At 33.0% G+C, this 21001-nt stretch overlaps 1 protein-coding gene across 1 annotated transcript in view; it reads right to left on the reverse strand.

Annotated features, from left to right (window-relative positions):
- LOC124540451 (filamin-A) overlaps positions 1–18275 on the reverse strand; it is a 109738-nt gene extending 91463 nt beyond the window's left edge. Inside the window, exon 1 of the mRNA XM_047118038.1 lies at positions 18097–18275. The gene's annotated coding sequence lies outside the window, so the exon portion shown is untranslated. The remainder of the gene's footprint in view (positions 1–18096) is intronic.
- Between the last annotated feature and the right edge of the window lie 2726 nt (positions 18276–21001).

Here is a 21001-nt window from a genome sequence, read left to right on the forward strand (position 1 = left end):
ATTATAAAGACAAATTAAGCACATGAATCAGCGGTGCTTGCCTGGGTTCGAACCCGCAATCATCGGTTAAGATGCACGCGTTCTAACCATTGGGCCATCTCGACTCATAACTAGGTAACTTACACTAGTCAGATATTCTACAGCTTTTAACAATATTTAGTAATGTTGTTGTTCTGTTTAAAGGATGACTGGGCAGTGAGAGCTACAGGCACAACGAAGTTAAAATCTTCCAATGTTGGTGGGGCATGAGGGATGTAAGGAATTGTCAATATTTCTTACAGCGCCAATCTCTATGGGCAATCAGGTTGTCCATTTTCTCGTCTTACCTTACCTTAGTATATTACAAAAAATTATAAAAAATCTTATTAATTGAATTGATGTTGTAATATACCCAAATGTTTATGTGGATTTTGAAACGAAGGAAACCTTTACCAAAAATATAAAGAGTATTTCGAATGCGTTAATCTCATCACAATCATATTATCAATAGTAAGTATTTTGGCGTTTCGGTTAGAAAGGTAAACGAACTGTAGCCACAAGATATGCAACATCTTTGTTTCCAAGTTTGGTGACCGGATTTGCGATATTAAGTACGATTCATTCTCGGTGTCAATATCTACGGGGGTGACTTTATGCGAATAGGTGATACATTTGTCTATATACCTCTGTATTTAAATAAAATATAAACTCAGAATTAACCTGCCCAACTAAAAATTAGATAATCCCGTTATTGAATGTTTCGGATAATACAAAATCACGTTACTATCCATTTTGAAGCAGGTTATAACCACGTAGCAAATAGTACTTATAAAACAGTATTAGGTGATCGCGGCTTCGCTCGCTTTTAGGGTGTCGGTTGTCATGTGTCAATGTGTCAAAAAAAAAGTAGCCTATGTGTCCTTTGTTGGAATTAAAATTTGCTTCATACCAAATTTTATCAAATTTGGTTAAATAGTTTGGTCGTGAAAAAGTTACAGACAGAGAGACAGCGTTACTAAAACATTTATAACAATAAATAATAATATAGATTCTTTAATTGACATTATTTGAATATATATAGGAAGAGGTGATCGATCAAAATAAATAAAAACAAACTTAAATGTCACTGCTTTTAAGTGAATATGTTATGCATTTTAATTGCTAAAATTGCAAACAGAAAATCCAATCTCTTATTCTCGGTATCACGTAAATATTAGTGTTGCATTAATCCAGAGATTGATGGCGTATCAAAGTGATGTAAACGAGGCTGAGTACACAAACTCCGATAGTCCATTTCGTTTGAGTGGGAAGACTTTGCAAAAGAATTTGATTAGAGAATTTGTCTTACTAAAAATAGCTTCAAGACAAGAAGGCGTGAGTAAACAAAATCTATAACCCACTATTTCTAAGCGAATTTGTATTGGCATATCCGACAATACCGGTAAAAAGTTCAATAGCAAAACTAATGGCTTACGGGCTTCAAGAAATATGAAAATGCAAACTCCCAAAATAATTTTTGGAAAAGGGAATTTTTGGATAGACAACGCATTTTTTTTATGTGTGCATTTAAATCTATGCATTAAGATACCTACCGCTTTAAAGGACTATAGTTACCTGTCTATTAACATTATGCAGTACAAATAAAATCTTAGGCTGAGACAATATGTCTATTATTTTCTATAAAAAAAAACCTTCGACATAAAACTTGCCTTTGACATAAAAACGTGTTTTTCTTTTTTTTTCTTAATTTTGTGAGAAGTCTACAAGAGCGCTACAAATTCAAATTTAACGTCCTTTATTCCTAGCAGTACAATCACGTATATATATATTGTTATAATAATCGCCGGTTCTGAAATCAAATATATAGGAAATGTTGACTTCCAGGCAGGATACATTACATACATAAATAACTACAAATATGATTGTATTTTTTAAATGTTGAATAAGAGCAACTACTGAGTTTCTTGCCGTTTCTTCTCGGTAGAATCTACTTTCCGAACCGGTGGTAGCTTCACTTAATTGTTAAATGACGATTCAAAAGTGCTTGTAAAAGCCCACTTGAATAAAATTTATTTTGATTTAGATTTTTTGAAATACTTAAAATTTAAGTTAGTGAGTAATATATTATCTCTGTATTATTTTAATATCAGACTGGATCGTTTTTATTGTTGTTTACGAGTTGCATAAGCTTATAGTGCTTAGCTTACGAAAATGAAGCCACGAAAAATATTAAAAATACAAATTACAAAATCCTTAGTTTTGCGAGATTACAAGTAATCATCGCTTTTATAACGTAGCATAAAATAAAACTAGACTTAATTCTGTTCGAATCCTCAGTTTTTTTATCGAACAGTTTTATGTTTATAATAAAAGTCATGAACACACATAAACAAATTTTAAGTACCTAATTTATAAATATATATATTAATTTTTATACAAGTTATCTATCCCGGTTTCACACGAGTAGAAAATCCATATGAGATGTTTATAACTCATATAAATCTAATGGGTAAAGCTTTCAGTAAGCATGGTTTTTATTCAGCATGTATATATATATATATATGAAGCCTGGGAAGAGTCATGGGATGCCTTGGGAATTTTCTGTAACGTATCCAACATGAGACTCTGGTCAGGAAACTTTGTCACTATGGAATTAGAAAATGTGCGCTCGACCTTCTGACTTCTTATCTTAACAATAGAATTCAGAGAGTTGACGTTAAAGGAAAAAGGTCTCCTGGGGTCTCAATTGGTATGGGGATCCTTCAGGGATCAATTGTTGGACCTTTTCTGTTTCTCACATACATAAATGACTTGCCCTTTCTTGTTGGGAACAAACATTATATAGTATTGTTTGCTGATGATACCTCCTTAGTTTTTACAATTAATAGAAAACAGGTACAGTATGACGACGTAAACAATGCTATAGCTGATATTACATACATTGTTTTAGCGTAAATAATCTTAGGCTAAATAATAATAAACCAAAAATTGTGAAATTTAGTACACCAAATGTACAAAATGTAAAAGTCGATGTACTCATCAATGGGGAATCGATGGATCCAATTGATTCTGCTGAGTTTATTGGCCTTATTGTTGATGCCAAGTTGCAATAGGTCCCCCAAAGTGCAATACTTCTATATTAATGAATTATACACCTTAACCTTCTTGGTGAATCATTCTATCTATTGGTGAAAACTGAATGAAAATAAATTCGCTACTTTGAATTTATCGCATTCAGACAGATATACAGACTGATCTGGTCTGGGGCACTTTGTACTATGTAATGATATTTTTTAAACTTTTATAATTATATATTTATGTATATAGTATTAACACGTTTAAAAAAGGTTTAGTAATTCTACAAAAATATTAATACTTTGTTTTGTATTTGAATTAAAATTGAATTATCCATATTTTATACTAAAATTATAAATTTCAAAGTAACTCTGTCTGTCTGTCTGTCATAATTTCACGACCAAATCGCTGAATCGCATACTGATGAAATATATTGATATGAAGCAAAGCTTGAACTCCGAAAAAGGACATGACAACCAACTACCAAAAACACAAGCGAATCCGCGGGCGACTTCTAATAATTTATATATTGGCATTTTCATTCATGTCGTACTAAAATATTTTATGTTAAAATGATTCGATGTAATGTAAAACAGCAACAGGATGAGGCACTAAATTATAAAACATTTCTTGACCATCTGGTACGTTGTTTTAAATATAATTCCAGTCCAATATTCAGTCGGCTTAGACGATAAATATTTGTAACACTGTCATTGAAATAAATGAAACTTCGAGTTTTTAACGCTAAAATGCGGGTACATTTTCGATTTAATTTGAATTCAAATAATATATTAATTATTAGCGTAAAAGCTGAGATGGCTCAGTGGTTAGACCACGTACATACCGACGCTTGCGAGTTCAAACAGAGGCAAGCACCGAGCTTAATTTGTGCTTATAATTCATCTCGCGCTCTGCAGCGAAGAAAAACATCTTGAGCAAATCTGCATGTGTTTAATTTCATAGAAATTCCACCAACCCGCATGTGATCATATTGGTGGAATATGTTCCGAAACTTCTCCTCAAAGGCTGTTGTTGTATTATTGTTATTTGAAATGAATCGGGTAAAAGTAAAGTTTCTGTAATGCTCAGTTAAAAAAGCATGCTTATACCGCTACTGTTCATGTACCCTACCTCGTCTTACGAATTGATAATAGAATAGCGAGTGCAACTGTATCCGCTAACGCACTTACGCAATTATGTCTCTCAACAGTTGGTTAGTATCCGCTAATAATGAACCATGACTGAAATTGTTCAAGAGGATATAAGTGAAGCCATTAACTAGCCCATATAGGCCTGTAGAATTCCTACAATTTTATAGGAGAACATAGTTCAAGACTGTCTGAGTTGGTACCAACTACTCATAACTCGCTAATCAGCAATACTTAGTAATATCGTGTTCTGATTTGAAAAGCGATGATTGTAAATATAAATACAAGGGATAGATCATCTGAGGTCCCTTGAGATAAAGAATGGAAAATATTTCTTACAGCGTTAATAGACGGTGATAACCAGATACTATTAGATGGTCTATTTCCCCGACAGCCCTCTAATATAATTAAAAAACTAAAATACTTCATTAATTTACTTCTTACTATACATTTCAATTTATATTTTCGTATCGATTTCAAAATCTTATGCTTCAGAAATCAAACCACTGAGATGGTAAGATTTTACTGTCAAAAAATCGGACTTGTGATTTGACAGAGAATATCACCCTGACCATAGTCCGACGTCATTTAAAGATTTTGATGGTCAACTAATAAATCTTAAACAATTAGTACGTTCCCGAAAACTATATTTACATGATATATTATTGTACTCGTGTCATAATTCATGTCCCTTGAACGAATCCGAGCCGTGCCAAATAAAACAATTTATCCTTTACTTTGTACGTCTGTATTTACATATTCAATGCTCTTAATCACTGCTATCTTAAATATACTCCGGTCCGTTAAAATAGGTGGTCCTGTAATTAAGACAAAGTTTAGAAAGAGAAAGCGAATAAATTGAAAGAAAACATAAAACGTCATAAATTAATAAGCACATGAAATAAACAAAAATTATATAATTAAAACGTTATAAGTAAAATGGTTATTGTTGCTTTTTACTTTTTAGATGACGTTTAGAAAAGTACTTTATACAAAATATAATCCTTTAAATAAATTTTGTTGTAACTGCTTACGTTTTTGTTGTTAATCAAAACATGATATACCCTGTCAGTGATTTCCTAGTCCACTTTTCAGCATACAATTGTTCAAAATAATTATTTAAAAAAGTTATATTTAATTTAGTATATTACTCATCTACAACCTTCGCTAGCAAAATTGGATGTTATTGGTCAGCCATGAGGATGGATGAATGGTTATACATAAACATTTTTATCATCATGATTAATATCGATCGAGCATTAAACAATCATCGAAGGCAATAATCAAAAGGGCTCAGGAACTTTACTACATCACTAGCTGAACCTGCGACGTTACCTGTACAAAATTTGTAAAGCACAAACTTTCAAACCCCGTTATAACCCCTTAGGGGATGTCTGATTTTATAAGGAATCTACTTCCCAAATTTAATTATTAATAATTAATGAGTACAGTAACAGCCTGTAAATTTTCCACTGCTGGGCTAAGGCCTCCTCTCCCACCAAGGTGAGGGTTTGGAACATGCACATGTGTCAGAATAACGATGAAATTAGACAATATCTACGAGTGTGACTTTATGCTAATAGATGATACATTTGTCAACATACCTCTGTATTTAAATAAAATATAAACTCAGAATTAACCTGCCCAACTAAAAATTAGATAATCCCGTTATTGAATGTTTCGGATAATACAAAATCACGTTACTATTTTTGAAGCCGGTTATAACCACGTAGCAAATAGTACTTATAAAACAGTATTAGGTGATCGCGCCTTCGCTCGCTTTTAGGGCGTCGGTTGTCATGTGTCAGGCGCAAAAAGTAACCTATGTCCTTTGTTGGAATTCAAATTTGGTTAAACGATTTGGTCGTGAAAAACCGAAAGACAGGCAGTCAGACAGAGTTACTAACACATTTATAAGATAATATTGATCTAAATAAATAAAAACAAACTTAAATGTCACTGCTTTTAAGTGAATATGTTATGCATTTTAATTGCTAAAATTGCAAACAGAAAATCCAATCTCTTATTCTCGGTATCACGTAAATATTAGTGTTGCATTAATCTAGAGATTGATGGCGTATCAAAGTGATGTAAACGAGGCTGAGTACACAAACTCCGATAGTCCATTTCGTTTGAGTGGGAAGACATTGCTAAAGAATTTCATTAGAGAATTTGTCTTACTAAAATAGCTTTAATACAAGAAGGCGTAAGTAAACAAATCTATAACCCTACACTGTTTCTAAGCGAATTTGTATTGGCACATCCGACAATACCGGAAAAAGTTCAATAGCAAAACTAATGGCTAACGTGCTTCAAGAAGTATGAAAATGCAAACTCCCAAAATCCTGGCCATTACTGAGGAATTTTGGACAGACAGCACATTTTTTTTATCTGTGCAGTTAAATCTATGCATTAAGATCTACCGCTTTAAAGAACTATAGTTACTTGTCTATTAACATTATGCAGTACAAATAAAATCTTAGGCTGAGACAATATGTCTATTACTTCTATAAAAAAACCTTCGTCATAAAACATGCCTTCGACATAAAAACGTGTTTTTCTTTTTTTTCTTAATTTTGTGAGAAGTCTACAAGAGCGCTACAAATTCAAATTCGACGTCCTTTATTCCTTCCTATTAGTACAATCACATATAGATTGTAAAAATCTAAATGGACGCCGGTTCTGAAATCAAATATATAGGAAATGTAAATAATATTACTAACACTTAAAATTTAAGTTAGTAAGTAATATATTGTCTCCGTATTATTTTTATACCAGACTGGATCGTTTTTATTGTTCGTTACAAGTTGCGTAAGCTTATAATGCAAAGCTTACGAAAATGAAGCAATGAAAAATATTAAAAATACAAATTATAAAATCCTTAGTTTTGCGAGATTACAAGTAATCATCGCTTTTATAACGTAGCATAAAATAAAACTAGACTTAATTCTGTTCGAATCCTCAGTTTTTTATCGAACAGTTTTATGTTTATAATAAAACTCATGAACACACATAAACAAATTTTAAGTACCTAATTTATAAATATGTATATTAATTGTTATACAAGTTATCTAACCGGTTTCACGCGAGTAGAAAGTCCACGTGAAATGTTTATAATTCATAATATAAATCTAATGGGTAAAACTTTCAGTAAGCATGGTTTTTATTCAGTATATATATAACTATGAAGCCTGGGAAGAGTCACGGGATGCCTTAGGAATTTTCTGTGACATATCCAAAGCCTTTGGTCATTTAACATGTAACTCTGGTCAGGAGACTTTAACACTATGGAATTAGAAAATGTGCGCTCGACCTTCTGACTTCTTATCTGAACAATAGAATTCGGAGGGTTGACGTTAAAGAAAAAAGGTCTCCTGGGGTCTCAGTTGGTATGGGGATCCCTCAGGGATCAATTGTTCGACAATTTCTGTTTCTCACATACATAAATGACTCGCCCTTTCTTGTTGGGAACAAACGAGATACAGTATTGTTTGCTGATGACACCTCCTTAGTTTTTATGCTATAGCTGATATAGTACATTGTTTTAGCGTAAATAACCTTAGGCTAAATAATAAAAAACCAAAAATATTGAAATTCAGTACACCAAATAATGTGCAAAATGTAAAAGCCGATGTACTCATCAATGGGGAATCGATGGATTCAATTGATTCTGCTGAGTTTCTTCTCATGAATTATACACCTTAACCTTCTTGGTGAATCATTCAATCTATTGGTGAAAACTGAATGAAAATAAATTCGCTAGTTTATGAATTTATCGCATTCAGACAGATATACAGACTGATCTAGTCTGGGGCACTTTGTACTATGTAGTGATACTTTTTATAGTATTATATTTATGTTTATAGTATTAACACATTTAAAAAAGGTTTAGTAATTCTACAAAAATATTAATAATTTGTTTTGTATTTCAATTAATATTGAATTATCTGTATTTTATACTAAAATTATAAATTTCAAAATAACTCTGTCTGTCTGTCTGTCACACTTTCACGAGCAAATAGCTGAATCGCATATTGATGAAATACATATATTGGTATAAAGCAAGCTTGAACTCCGAAAAAGGACATCAGGCTTTTTTGCCTGACACATGACAACCAACTACCAAAAACACAAGCGAATCCACGGGCGACTTCTAGTAATTTATATATTGGCATTTTCATTCATGTCGTACTAAAATATTTTATGTTAAAATGATTCGATGTAATGTAAAACAGCAACAGGATGAGGCACTAAATTATAAAACATTTCTTGACCATCTGGTACGTTGTTTTAAATATAATTCCAGTCCAATATTCAGTCGGCTTAGACGATAAATATTTGTAACACTGTCATTGAAATAAATGAAACTTCGAGTAACATTTTTAATGCTAAAATGCGGGTACATTTTCGATTTAATTTAAATTCAAATAACACATTAATTATTAACGTAAGAGGTGAGAGGGCCCAGTGGTTAGACCACGTGCATCTTAACCGATGGTTGCAGGTTCAAACCTAGGCAAGCACCGAGCTTAATTTGTCTTTATAATTCATCTCGAGCTCTGCAGCGAAGAAAAACATCTTGAGCAAACCTGCATGTGTTTAATTTCATAGAAATTCCACCAACCCGCATTGGATCATATTGGTGGAATATGTTCCGAAACTTCTCCTCAAAGGCTGTCGATGTATGTAGCGACAATACGCTAGTATTGTTATTTAAATTAATCGGGTAAAAATAAAGTTTCTGTAATGCTCAGTTAAAAAAGCATGCTTATATCGCTACTGTTCATGTACCCTACCTCGTCTTACGAATTTATAATAGAATGGCGAGTGCAACTGTATCCGCTAACGCACTTACGCAATTATGTCTCTCAACAGTTGGTTAGTATCCGTTAATAATGAATGGTGACTGAAATTGTTCAAGAGGATATAAGTGAAGCTATTAACTAGCCCATGTAGGACTGTACAATTCCTACAATTTGATAGGAGAACATTGTTCAAGACTGTCTGAGTTGGTACCGACTATTCATAAGCCGCTAATCAGCAATACTTAGTAATTTCGTGTTCTGATTTGAAAAGCGATGAGTGTAAATATAGATACAAGGGATAGATCATCTGAGGTCCCTTGAGACAAAGAATGGAAAATATTTCTTACAGCGTTAACAGACGGTGATAACCACATTCTATTATATGGTATATTTCCCCGACAACCCTTTAATATCATTATAAAACTAAAATACTTCATTAATTTACTTCTTACTATACATTTCAATTTATATTTTGGTATCGATTTCAAAATCTTGTACTTCAGAAATCAAAACACTGAGATGGTAAGATTTTTCTGTCAAAAAATCGGACTTGTGATTTGACAGAGAATATCACCCCGACCATAGTCCGATGTCATTTAAAGATTTTGATGGTCAACTAATAAATCTTAAACAATTAGTACGTTCCCGAAAACTATATTTACATGATATATTATTGTACTTGCGTTTGTACTCGTGTCATAATTCATGTCCCTTGAACGAATCCGAGCCGTGCCAAGTAAAACAATTTATCCTTTACTTTGTACGTCTGTATTTACATATTCAATGCTCTTAATCACTGCTATCTTAAATATACTCCGGTCTATTAAAATAGGCGGTCCTGTAATTAAGACAAAGTTTAGAAAGAGAAAGCGAATAAATTGGAAGAAAACATAAAACGTCATAAATTAATACGCACATGAAATAAACAAAAAATATGTAATTAAAACGTTATAAGTAAAATGGTTATTGTTGCTTTTTACTTTTTAGATGACGTTTAGAAAAGTAATTTATACAAAATATAATCTTTTAAAAAAAGATTTGGTGTAACTAGTTACGTTTTTGTTGTTAATCAAAACATGATATACCCTGTCAGTGATTTCCTAGTCCACTTTTCAGCGTACAATTGTTCAAAATAATTATTTAAAAAAGTTATATTTAATTTAGTATATTACTCATCTACAACCTTCGCTAGCCAAATTGGATGTTATTGTTCAGCCATGAGGATGGATGAATGGTTGTACATAAACATTTTTATCATCATGATTAAAATCGATCGAGCATTAAACAATCATCGAAGGCAATAATGAAAAGGGCTCGAGAACTTTACTACATTACTAGCTGAACCTGCGACGTTACCTGTACACAATTTATAAAGCACAAACTTCTAAACCCTGTTTTACCCCCTTAGGGGTGAAGTTTATTAAAATCCGATCAACGGATGTCTGATTCTATAAGGAATCTACCTACCAAATTAAAAGTTTGTGTTATAGATTCTGTCATTTCGTTATTAATTAGTGAGTACATTAACAGCCTGTAAATTTCCCACAGCTGGGCTAAGGCCTCCGGCCTCCGCTCCCACTAAGGAGAGGTTTTGGAACATATTCCACTACGCTGTTCTGATGCTGGTTGGTGGAATGCACATATGTCAGAATTGCGATGAAATTAGACACTTACGATTACTTACTCACCTTACGATGTTTTTCTTCACCTCCGAACACGAAATGAATCATAAACACAAATTAAGCACATATATAGAGGTGCTTGCTTTAGTTTGAACACGAAATCATCGGTTAATATGCACGCGTTCTAACCACTGGGCCATCTCAGCTCTAATTAGTAAAGTATTATATAGTAGTAGCTTTACTTTCAATACAGTTCTGTAGATTGACGATTCAAAATATTATAAAAGGCTACTTCTCTAATGTATATTTTGATGATCAATTTAAAATATAACTAATGTAGTAACATAAAATAACATTATGTTAGTGTCCTAATACTGGATTGGGGCTTCCTCTTCTATTAAGAATGATTGGAAGTTCCAACTTCCATATTTAGATGGCAGATTTTTATTTAACATGTGTACGTTTTCTTGAAAACTAGTACTTACTGCTGAGTATTATAAGACGAATGTAATCGTCCGAAAATAATTATGCATGAAAATAATTGACCACACATTAAAAAAGTGTGGAAAGCGTTTTAAAAAATATGATGAGAACGCAGTATAATAATAATCATTATTACACAAATAGCTTGTCTCTCGGATAATTCGTCTTTTATTTCCTCACGCTTATTCAAATTTATAATAATTTATTAAATAATCAAAAGATACAAACACGTATCCAAATTGAATAGAAACACAAAGTCTAAATTATTATTTCTAGATATCTTAAATATACATAGCTTTCGAAATCGTTATTCGAAACAGCTGTTCCGAAACGACGACCCAAGAATTCGCGACGTTACAGAATATAACGTATCAAGTAAAAATATCGCGATCCGTGAAGAATAACGCATCGTTAATTAATCTTAGATGGCTCACTGTTATTTATAGATTAATATCTCGTCTAGTAACGTGACACGACTGCGATGACAGATTTAAGTTTAATAGTCCACTGTATTCCAATTTACATTCGAAAAGATTATTTGTATTTGAAGTAACTGTATCTTTAAAAGTTATTTTTTTATTGATACGAGAAGCAACCGTGATATGTATATCATTACTTTGTAAAGTATCTAATACAAGCAATTAAAATACACACAGCTATTTTATTATATTCTCTTCCATTTACTTAGCATTACATTTACCATACTGTGTTCACGTAAGTGAATCTATTTTTTTGAGAATAAATTCTTAAACCTCATTTAACCCTAAGTATATGTAAACGGCTTAAAACAAATAACCGACATCAGTACAGGCTGACTCATCATGTAAGACAAAAAAAAAGAAAAGAAACTGACTATAAAAATCAAAATAAAACTAATATAAACATTTAACAGATATTATAATCAATCTGACAGTGGGATTGTCGGTCGGTCGATCTCGCTGCGAATAATGAATTATTTTTGTCGTAGAAGACGCGGACTGAGAATCACGAGATTAAATTTGGGAATGGAAACCTATCCAGTATTCGTAGTTTGCACGTGCTTTTAAAATGATATATGATTTCCATTTTATATATTGCTTATAATTTATTTCATACTCGGAAATATGACGAAGCTAACCTGCACGTGTCATATAAAATTTCAGTCATATGATCTCTACGATCCCACACTAAAACGGCATGTGAATTGCTTTACTCTTTGAAAATGATTGTGTAATTTGGACAGGACTACTCGGTAGTATGGCTTTGTGTAAATACATCTGGTATGTACCACCCATTCATTGTAATAAATTCTACCAACAAGCAGCATTTCTTACAATCGTTTGGGTGAGTGAGTCGGTATAAATACAGTCACAAGGGATAGTTTTACTAAGTTCCTAATGTTGGTTGCGCATTAGAAATGGATTTTTTGAACTGAACAAACTCACAATATTTCTGAAATGAAATAATGTTCCTTTCTACTGTGAAAATCTGGAAAAATTAAATATAATAATTGTCGCAATTATTATAATAATTTATTTTGGTTATTTTCACAGTATTATGTCACATTACTTTGGCATATTACTTTGGGGTAACGCTGCAGATATTGAATCTGTCTTTATTTTACAAAAGAGAGCAATCCGGTCTATTTATAATATTGGAGCTAAAGACTCTCTTCGGGATGTTTTTAGCAAAGTAGGAATACTCACTGTTGCGTCTAAGTATATACAACAATATTGTGTATACTCACAGTAACATTGATCGCTTTGATGAAATCAGTGATAATTATTGTATGTGCACTAGAAGTAAGGATAAGCTTCTACCGCCAAGTTTCCGACTCCGCAAAGTCAATAAATCCTTTTTTTGGCAAGGTATCCGTTTCTAAAATAAATTTCCGCAGATATTTTTAAATTTGCCGTTTCATAAATTCAAATCGTTTGTAAAAATACATTGGTAAAAAAAGCATATTGTTCGATACAAGATTTTATAGATGATAAAAAAAAATACAGACGAATTGATAAACTCCTCCTTTTTGAAGTCGGTTGAAAAAGCGTTGAGTTGATACCTGTTGACTTCCAAGCAGGATATATTAATTTCAATAATGGTACTTAACTAACATGACTTCGTATTTTTTAAATGTTGATAAAGAGTAACTACTGAGTTTCTTGCCGATTCTTCTCGGTAAAATCTACTTTCCGAATCGGTGGTAGCTTCACTTAATCGTAAAATGGCGAAAAAAAAGTTCAAAAGTTCTTGTAAAGGCCTGGTTGGATAAAGTTCATTTTGATTTTGATTTTTGATTTTAAACGAAAATACGAAAAGCTAAGCCTTAAAATACCAGTAGTAAGATGTTTTTCTTCAACGATTAACATAAGTTATTGACTTAAATCGCACAGATTCATACAAGAATTAATTGACAAAATAGGAAAGGGGACCTCCCAAAAATCTCCTACTATTATAATTGTAGCAAAATCGCACAGATTAATGAATGCATAAATTGACCAAACAGTCGAGAGAACTGCCCAAAAATCACCTAATACAATAATTGTAGTTATAAACTTTGTAGTACCCTCCATTCCACTATCACGTTCAAGGAAGAGATCTTAGTGGATCACTTAAAGCGCATCCAATAAATGTCAGTCCGCGTTATTTAATGCTTTCGCATTTAATAGAGCGTTGTGACTGGTCGCGGTGTGTTAGTATACCTTTTGTTTAGTTATAATAATCGTTAGTAGCGATAAGGCGGCAATTTGTGATCCAGTTGTAAATGTCAGAAGAGTACAACTATGGAAAATGCATTTGGTACTACCCAATTTAATTCATTAAGAGCTTTTTTAATGTTTATTTCTGTGTACGGTTGAAATTTTACATAAGAGATGTTTTTGGTGATTGACGACAATGATAACAAGAACCTAAATACGCTTACTTTTTTTTAAATTATTTTGTTAGGAACCGTCATGTTAGGAAAACCCGTTACGTCTCCCCCATGGGACCTTTCTATTTCTTTTTCTTCCTCTCTTTTCTCTATATTAAGTACATTACACTAGTAGTATCGCTCGAGCTGGCACATTTATAATATTAATATAGATTACTTAAAGTATATTTTATTATTATTTTAATTAAAACAGAATATTTTGGATTTAGAACTACATGACTACCATAGTAATTCCGCTAAGGCTGTATAGTTTTATTGTACAGTATCGTTATTAATTTTCATTTATATATCTGTAGGATTATGTCCATTTCTTTAATATACATAATAATATACTACGATAGTTATTTTTTTATTTGCAACAAAATCGAAGGAATAAAAATATTCCACCCTACTTTGTAAAGGTTGCATTGAAGGGATCGCTGTAAGGGCATTACACATTATTTGGCCTGCACCATAACGTTTTGCAATAAAAAAAACTAAATCTAACTCTCTGGTAGTTTTACTAACTAGTTTGTTCAGACCTGTCTGGATAGCTCCCACTCACCAGTTAATCAATCCGAAAACGTATTTGTGGTACTTTGTTCTGGTTTAATTAGCGAATGAGTCAGTGTCGATTTTAGTCAATGCAGAAAAATTTACTTATTTACTTTTTTTTTAAAGAATTACGGACTTTTTTTATAAAGCCTTCGCATCGCTCTCACCAGCCAGTAATTTTTTTTTCATTGTAAAATTGCAATCGAGAATCATCTTTCTTTTTTCGAACATCTACGACTGGAGCTCTTCAAAATAAGGCTACAACTGATTTATTATGTGCAGCTACCGTTCCACAATGACTGGGACAAAAATCGGCTACGCTATTAATATATAAGATTGTACATTTAGTCGTCCACTCCGAATTAACATAACGCCAGTACTGAATTCCATCAAATATTGTTGCTTAATTGTATATTTTCTCGAGACGAGTTATTTACGGGTGTATCTGTCCGGCTGTTTATTAATTAGCGCTGGAAATGGGACGTCGAGCTCCAGTGGGTCGCCGGGAAGCGGTTTCCCGGAAAATTCTTAATGGCGAGAAAGTTCCTGTGCTATATATTTAGGCTAAGATTAATAATAATAAATTGCATAATGTAATTCATTTGAGATTACATGTTAATTTATCGATGTAACAAGCGACCTGCCCCGGCTTTTCACGATTGCAAATCTGATATTGAATATACTACAGAACGTTCAAATTTTTTTCAGTCAGTTAAATGCACAATTAGCTTAAGGTACTCAATCAGATAAGGGTTATACAAGCAAAACCAAAACTTCTACTATGTTATCCATGTATTACACATACATACATACAAGCCATCACCTTGTCAGCTCTCTCTATTAAAAAAAAATGTATCAAAATCCGTTGCGTACTTTTAAAGGTCTAAACATAACACACGGACAGACAGATAACGGGAGAGATTTTGTCTTATACTGTGTAGTGATAATCATATCAGTGTCTTTTTTGGTTCCCTGTCCAAATAACCGACAAAAATTAAACAATGAGAGTGAATCATACGTAAAACAATGAACACGGAAAGGATTACGAGACATTCTAAAGGAATTTACTAGAATTGCACTTGAAAATTTTTAAGCTTATTATTTTATGATTTAAATCTACTGTTAGCCAAAACGAAGAATACACAATAACTAATTCTGCAAAAACTAATCTATAGATGGAATATTTTGTTTCTGTATATGTCAATCACCTGAATAGCACTGAATATATAATTATAAGACTATAACCAATCTACATAAATAATTCCGTTGAACTACCGCCCTTTTTTATTTAAGGACAAGCGAAACGAGATAGTAGTAGCTACTTAACCATATCAGAAAATATGTTAAAACACAAAAACATATTATGGACATATATACCATTCAATCTTTTTAATGTTTCTGCTTATAACATCACACGATTTGTAATCTTGTCACTTATGTAATTATAATGTTCCCTGAAGGATAGTTTTTCATTGAATTTTACTCCCAGAACTATTGCTGAAGATTCAAGAGTTTGAGTTACAGCTACATCTTAATTCTCATGGTTGGTGAACTGGTCCTATATCTAATGGGTAATATTCGTTACTGTGGCAATTTCTTTGAGCAATAGTAACTGGTTATGACCATCGTCACCGTCACCGTCATCGTCCGCCCATTAGAAAGTATGGACTTATATTATAAAGAGATTTTCTTCATTTGGATGTAGGGAATGATCTCCGATTGTAATGATTATTTTCATTAGTGATGGCGATATAGGGGTGTAAATGATGTTTATGTCATGTCATATTATTTATCAATAATTGAATCCATGCAAAATGGTGACAGGTTTTTAAACTATCATAATATATTTTAAAGAAAGAGATAAATAACTAATCGAAAACTTAAAGCGATAAGTTAATATAAACTGCATATTATAATGATGATGATGATGATGATAATGTATTTTTTTTTATTAATTTAAGAAGGTAGACAAATGGACCATCTGATTCCTGATGGTAACTGTTCACCGCCCATAGATATTAGGAATATCAATCTCACTAGCTCACTAGTTCTCAAAATTGGAACTCAGCAAGTAACATTACTTGAATGAACTTGGAACGGGCGTTACAACAAAGTTCAATTTTAAAGATATTACATCTTGTAGAATTAGTAACAAAAAGGGTTTGATATAGGACTACCTATACCCAAGCCCTAATATCAGTGGCGTAATTTGTCTTTATGGGGCCCAATGCAAAACATATCGAATGAATCATTGATTATTATGAAAACGAACGTGCACTGTCAACTTTGGCGTATAACATTGGTTACGTTGAACAGTGCAGCCTCAGTTAAATCACTGTGAGATTTTGATAAAGGAAGCAACTTAAATCTCGAGACATTTCAGCTACGATAACCAAGAACCAAGAACAGCTAGAGCGATAACATAGGTGCGGTCCAATTCAATGGGGCTACACACCCCGTAATAATACTGTTTCAAACGCATGATCAGAAAATTATCACAAGTAGACTTGCCGTGCCTTTTTAACTTTAATGGAGGTCTCTTAGAAAAAGTATTTTGTAATAAATGTATCTTGTATAGACCGCTAGGGCCCCAAGCGACCGTATTAACTACATAGGCTTAGATAAATCACTGGGATATATAGTAAAAAAAAATATAATATTTTTATCAATTTTTTTGTAACTGGAAAATATCAGTTTATCTTTATTTATTTTTATTTGGTTAATTTTAAGATTGCTATACATTTACTACGTGTACTGAAACGTTGCTCTATATTTTTTTTTGTTTTTTTTTAACAAGATTTCACTTACAAAAGCTTTAGTCGACGACAAATTGATCAATTGCCAACGGATTGAATTTAGTGCCATTTTAATGTTAATCAATCCTTATTTAATTAAACAAATCGTTCCAATTAAGATTATTCAATCCCATTCGAATTATAAATTACAAATAAATTTCATATTAATCTTTCGAATCTTGTATCGCTTAGAAACTTTGGCAAGTCGTTATCATTACGTCTGCTTTGACTACCGCTGACTAAGAATCGAATAATGTACCCGCATCCGACATTAAAATATGCACCAGGATTACAGATTAAAAATAATTTCCAACCTACGTGTGGAAATCGCGAGCGTTTCGTACCTACTTTTATAATAACAGATTCCAAGCTAACCCGAAAATAGAAGGATTTCACTACCGATTACATCACGTGTTGACATTCTCGACGCCGGTTGGGCCTAAACTATATTTACTTTACATATATCTAATCGTAACTTGTATGAAATCTAGCTGTTCTGCCAAACCAAATTTAATGTTTTCTGCGTAATAATCTCTGCTTGAAAACACACACGAACTATTTGTCATGGAGGCCGGTCGTTTCTAAGAAGCACTAGCAATAAAGCACTTTGCTAAAACCAACGCCGGCTATTCGTATGATATTATAGAATAACATAATTTATATTAACTTGCCATTAAAACACTCACACAGCATATTTATGTTACACAAATTATTGAAACTTTAAATTGTATACATTTCACTTACTTCCAATTTTAAAAAGTTTCCGGTAAAGATGGCGGGAACTCGAGAAAGCGCGGTAAGTTTGAGCGTTCGGAAACGCGAACCAGATTATCTGATAAACTTTTATTAAAAAAGGAACTTAATTATTTTATTTTATTAATAAAATATACAGCTGGTGTTTTTATCACGAGTGTTTACCCAGCCAGAGAACATACGTGACTAAAGCACGTTTCACGTGCCTTAAAGTAAATTTTAGGTGGCTGGGTGAAAATGTGTGTGATGTATTTTGGAACACGTAAATCTTGCAATCATTTTCCACTTGCATCGAATTATAATACGATGAACTCGGGAAATAATTACATAAACGACACATATATATGAGTTCCTTAATGAAGTGCTTTGTTGAATTCAAAGCCGCCATCTTTGCTTTTGGTATAAAGGTCTATATTTATAAGAATATTTCAAGTGATTTTGCTGATAAATTCGATGTCACTTACGCATGTTTAAGGGATATAAAAAGACAAGCGAATACAGATGGGTTCGAAAATAACTAAAGTAATCACATTACGTTTAAAAATTACAGTCTATTAAAACAAAATTATTTCAAGCAATTTTGGGAATCTTCTAATTAAAAACGTTTTTAATTATAACAAGAATGTCATTTGACACTTCGCATTAAACTGGATATTTTAGAATATGTATCACGAATTGTTTAAGTGGTTCAAGCTTATGATTAAAATAGAAGATCGTATAATTGAGATGTTTGCCAAGATACGAACCGCAACCTATCTGATAGGATTGCACCTTTTTACCCACTAAATCATATTCCGTTTTCTCGATATTTAACAGATCAGTAAACAATTCAAAGAAACAATTGTGTGCAGAAATACGCAATGCTACAATAAAATTAAATTCGTTATCAATATCGGTAATGCTAGCATTACAAATAATACGAATAGTTTTAACATTTTTTTTTATCACTTGGTCGTAATATGGCTTCGTACAGACCGGTCAACAACAATATTCATCATCATCATCATCCCGTTTTTGTCCACTGCTGGACATAGGCCTCTCCAAGTGCACGCCACTGTGGTCTTTCTCCGGCTACTCGCATCCAGCTCCTGCCTGCCGCCTTGCGTATATCGTCACTCCACCGTGCCTGAGGACGTCCTACACTACGTTTACCGAGATGCAGTCTCCAACAACAATATTAGTATTGTTGTATAAAGGTGGTGGTTCGTTGGTAATATAAGGGTGACAATATCTATGGGCATAATGGTCTTATAGTAGTCTAGCTACATGAAAAATAAAAAATAAAACCTAGAAGCAAAAATATATTTGCAAAAACTTAGTATTAAATAAACCTCTGTAACATTATTAGCAATTCTATTAACAGATTCGCCTACAGTAAGCGTTTACCTTGACACCACAAAACAGCAGAAGAATTCTCCATACTATACGAAAGGCGTTTCACGATGTTTTACGTTACTACGTTAACAGATGCGAAATTTTCTGGACGTAGTGTGATATCGGCCATATGTTTGTCTGTCTTAATGCCACACTACGTCGACGGATGTCGTACGTCTTTCGATTGCTATTTGACAATGCGAAAAATAAATTGTGAATTTTTAGTTTAAAAATGGTTATTTACTAAGGAAAGTTGAAAATAAAGTATTGTTGTGTAAAGTTGGTGAAAATAATCCTTAATTTATTCAAAAATCCATAAATAAAAATGCATTTTTTCAAACGTTTGTCACGTGACACAAAACGCTTCTGACTGGCCGGGCTTATGATGAAGTCATTTTCTTGTAAACTTTTCTTTTCTACTATATGTACCACAGATTAAAATACAGGAAAGTGACGTCACCGATCCCATTGCAGCGCCATATTGTCCAAGTAGCGTATTTGCGCGCTTTTTAAATATGGAATTTTTAATATGATCTTTTTCGGCAAATATGTACTAGAAATAAAAAACACCACATTTAATGGGTCGAAACACAAAACAGTCAAATAGCCTATTTGTTGTATATATCAGCGTTAAAAGACACCTAACCTTCTAAAGGGAGGTAATAAAAGGTAAATTCGTATAACCATCACCTATTATCATAAAAATTAAACATATCTCCAATGTCTGCTCTAATTAGCTTTTAAAAAAACTAAACTACTCTTTAATAAATAGACAAATAAAACCGAAATGAAATCAATTAAATTAAAAACAAAATACTATTTATTCAAGTAGGCTCATACAAGCACTTTTAAATCATCATACGAGTATGTTGAAGTTATAGCTATCACCGGTTCGGTAAGTAGTACCAAGAGGAACTGGTAAGAAAGTCAATAGTTAGTATTTTCCACTAATTTAATCACATCATCAATCATCATCATCATCAATCATCATTATCAACAGCCTATTTTTGTCCACTGTTGGACATAGGCCTCTCCCAGTGCACGCCACTGTGGTCTTTCTCCGGCTACTCGCATCCAGCTCCTGCCTGCCGCCTTGCGTATATCGTCACTCCACCGTGCCTGAGGACGTCCTACACTACGTTTTCCGAGACGCGGTCTCCACTCTAGAACACGTTTTCCCCAACGGTTGTCGGTTCTACGACAAATATGACCAGCCCACTGCCATTTCAGCTTACTAATCCGGTGGGCTATGTCGATGACTTTGGTTCTTTGACGGATCACCTCATTTCTGATGCGATCCCTCAAAGAAACGCCGAGCATAGCCCTTTCCATAGCACGCTGAGCGACTTTAAGCTGGTGGACCAGCCTTGTCGTGAATGTCCACGTTTCGGCTCCGTATGTCATGACGGGTAGGACGCACTGATTGAAGAATTTCGTCTTAAGGCGCTGTGGGATCGACGATGTTAAGATTCGACGTAACTTCCCAAACGCTGCCCAACCCAGCTGAATTCTTCTATTCACC

The sequence above is a fragment of the Vanessa cardui genome, chromosome 25 (assembly GCF_905220365.1).
Source record: "Vanessa cardui chromosome 25, ilVanCard2.1, whole genome shotgun sequence".
NCBI classification, from domain to species: Eukaryota; Metazoa; Arthropoda; class Insecta; order Lepidoptera; family Nymphalidae; genus Vanessa; species Vanessa cardui.